We start from the raw sequence: 4074 nt of genomic DNA, 5'->3' as shown, positions 1-4074 counted from the left end.
GCTTCAAACAAGTCATGCTTTGCACCTGGGCAAGTTCCCCTGTCTTGTCTGTCCTTTTCAGGAGTGTCTTGGCTTGTCTTAGCCCTTTAATGTAACTGTAAGAATTAGCCATCAATTCCACAGGAAAAGAAAATCTTGCAGAGATGTTAATTAGTAGCGCATTAAATCTATCTGTTAATTTGGGGAAATTAATATCTTTCATGGTATTTATATCTATGATTATATCATGTTTCTCCTTTAGCACTTTTAAAAACTTTTTCAATATAATTTTTAAAACTTTCTGCACAAAATGTCTTGCACATTATTTTCTAGATTCATTTCTGGGCATCTCGTCTATCTGCTATTAGAAAACAATATTTTAATTGAATTGTATAACTGTCCCTAGCATAAGAAAGCACTTGAGTATGTATATTAGTTTTATATACAGGCAAGCTTCTTATACTTTCTTACTAACTTAAAACATATATCTGTCTATTTATTTTAGATTTTGCATATAGAGTAAGTATATGATGGACATTTTTATTCTTACTTATCAGTTTAATTTGATTAAGTAATTAATTAGTTAGTTAATGTTGTCTTTCTGAGATGGTTAGGATCTCTAGTATATTACTGAATCCTGTCTTGTTCTTGTGTTCATGGGGAAAGTTATATTTTGGTGTTTTACCATTAAGCATGAAGGCAGCTGTACAATTTTTATAGATTCCTGCATGGTTACTTAGTGCTTTTTAGCAAATATGTGTAGTTCTTCACCTTCTGAGTTCATGATGGGAAAAGCTTCCTGGCCTCTTCTTGTTGCACAGGGCCCTGTGGCTAGTTCTGACTAATGAGTAATGGGCAGAAAAATACATGTCCCTACTAGGTCAGAGCATTTATTTGCTTATTTAGACTTTCCAGAGCTCTTTCTCTCTAGCATGATGACTACTAATGTCCAAAAATTGCTGCTTCATTAGCTTCATATGAATGAGAAATAAATCCTTGTTGTTCTGAGACACGGAGATTTCGGTTGTTTATCACCATGCTGTGTATAACCGACCTGGGCTGACTGACACGTATGCGATCAGGTTGAGAGGATTTTCTTCTCAGGAAAGCTCTGCACAGCAAGGGAAACCAAGCAACTGGGTGAAAAGGGAATGGGAGAAAGTAATTTCAAACCTTACATCTGAAAGGGGTTAATTTCCAAAATACAGAAAGGACTCATACAACTCAACAGCAAACAAACAAAGAAACAAACAAAATAATTAGTCCAATTTAAAAAAATAGGCAAAGGACCTGAATAACCCAGATAATTTTTTTTCCAAAGAAGACATACAAATGGCCAAGACATACATGAAAAATTGTTCACCACCACTAATCATCAGGGAAATGAAAATCAAAACCACAGTAAGAAATCACCAAATACATATTAGGATGGCTTTTATTTAAAAAATAAATAAATGTTGGTGAGGATATGAAGAAAAGTTAACCTTTGTGTACTGTTGGTGGAAATGTAAATTGATATAGTCATTATAGAAAACAGTGTTTGACATTTCTCAAAAAATTCAAAGTAGAAGTACCACATGATCCAGCAGGTCTACTTCTGGATATTGTGAAGGAAACAAGATCAGTACCATGAAGAGATATCTGTACTCCCGTGTTCACTGCAACGTTATTTACAATAACCAAGAAATAGACACAATCTAAGAGTCCAGATATGGATAAATGATATATGTGTAAAATTATAATTGATATGTAACATATTTTGTAGTATATGTGTATCATGTATAATTACATATGTTAATATATGATATGATATATAATTAATATACCAAACACAACATACATACAATGGAATATTATTCAGCCATGAAAAAGAAGGAAATCCTGCCATTTACAACAACATAAGTGAACCTAGAAGACATTATGCTAAATGAAAGAAGTGACAGAAATAAAGATAAATGCCATATGATCTCACCTATATGTTGACTGTAAGAAAAAAAGATGAACTCAGAGAAATAGGGAGTAAACTGGTGGTTGCCATGGGATAGGGATTGGGGCAATTGGGAGGATGTTAGTCACAGGGTAATACTTCCAGTTAAAGATTAATAAGTTCTGAGGGTCTAATGTACATTGTGGTGACTATAGTTGAAAATGCTGTATTGTATACTTGAAATTAGTTAAGAGAGTAGATCTAACCATTTTCACCACACTCCAAAAAATGGTAACTACATGAGGTAATAAATGTGAGAATTAACCTGATTGTGATAATCATTTCATAATGTATATGTATGTCAAGTAATCGCATTGTACACTTTAAGTATATTCAATTTTATTCATCAATTACACCTCAGTGAAGCTGTGGGCCTATAGAGAAAATAAGAAAGTACTGCCATCTTGACATCGTTATTTACAAGTTAAAGGTTAACTTTAATACTTTTTCTGCATCTGTTGAAATTTACCTTTATTCTTAAATTTGTCAATGTGGTAAAATATCTTAATAGATTTTGTAATGTTGAGTCAACTTTGCTATCTGGATTACAGTGATAATAGATTTAAAATGGGTTTAGAGTTTGAATCCCTCACATGGTATGTTTGAATGTTTACTTACTTATTAACTTTTCTAAAGGTTTTTTGTTTACTCCCCCAATCCACCTTGCGTACCACTAGTAGTACCCATACCTCACTTTATGAAACACTGGGCTGGATGATCTTCCAACCCAGTCTAGAATTTAAGGGTCCAGGGAATGGTACAGAGGAACATGGAGTTCAAAGAAGAAAAGAGGACTTCCCAGTGGCATTGGGAATTCTTAGAGAAGTCATGTGCTGGGATTGGTAAAGAGATGGACTTTAGATTGTCTGGCACCATCTAGCTGACTTCTAGCACATGGACTGACAGAGCGTTAACTCAATAAATATTTATAATATAATTAAGTTTGCCAGGAGACTTGACTTAAGTTAGATGTCCCTAAGATTCATTCTATAAATTACAGACCACTAGAAACAACCAAGTAATCAGTTTCTCTCTTTTTCCCATTAGTGGGCATCTGTCAAGGAACTCAGCATGAACCGGCTGTATGCCTGATGTTGGCTCATCCTATCTCACTAGTATCAAGGTTGCTTATGAGAATTTAGCCAGGATTTTATGGTAGAATCACTGGAGACAAGGGCATCTCTCCTAATAGTAATGTGTTACCTACAAAGGAGAGGTAAATATTCCCTAAACAGACTCTGTACTTGATTACCCAATAGACAAAATATTCAGAAATCCAATGAGTCACTCTTTACCTGGCACTTTACAGTCCCTTGTGAATGGGGAACTGTTTGCATGGTTAGCTTTTCCCAGGAACTGAGGACAGCTTGCTTTTTTCTAGTTCCTGTTTATTTTGTAGCAACTGAAGTCTTTCCAAACAGCCGTTAATGAGAGTTTCAGAGACACTGGACTGTCTTTAAAAAGTTGTACAATTCCACAGGCCACCTGAGTCAAAATTTCCAGCACACAAGTGAAATTACTGTTTGTGAGGGATGCCCACCCTCTCCAGGATGACCCAGGAAGCGTCTTTCCATGTTGCAGAGTAAGAGGTGCATGATGGGAGACCTGGTCTTCTCACATTCCTGGCTATTGGGCACAATCGAGTTTTTCTTTTATAAGTGGTTATCTGTTCATCCAAAATATATCTGACTATTAAAGATTCTGCTTTATGAACCAAAGAGAAAGAGAGAGAGAGAGAGATTCAGAGAGGGAGAGAGAGAGAGAGAGAGATGGTCTGGATAGCAACTGTTTACTTTTTACAAATCTCATCTCTTATTTAAGATACTGGAACTCCACTCTTCCATTTGCTATTAATTTACTGCTTGGCCTTGGGCTACTGATTGACTCATTTGGACCTTGCTATACCTATGATAAAAAGAAATAAAAATGATTAACAAAATCACAAAACAAAAATAGAACTAAGTAACCAGTAGGATCGCTTCTGTTCTTATAGATACATGGTTTTCAAGTGTGACTGACATCCAACAAGAATTTTATCAGCTATAACTATCTATTGGAAGAAAGGCCTTTTATCAAATGAACAAAGGCAGGCCAAACAGATATTAAGT

The sequence above is a fragment of the Phyllostomus discolor genome, chromosome 3 (genome assembly GCF_004126475.2).
Source record: "Phyllostomus discolor isolate MPI-MPIP mPhyDis1 chromosome 3, mPhyDis1.pri.v3, whole genome shotgun sequence".
NCBI lineage: Eukaryota > Metazoa > Chordata > Mammalia > Chiroptera > Phyllostomidae > Phyllostomus > Phyllostomus discolor.
The sequence above is the reverse complement of the archived record's forward strand: the minus strand, read 5'-3'. Positions refer to the sequence as shown.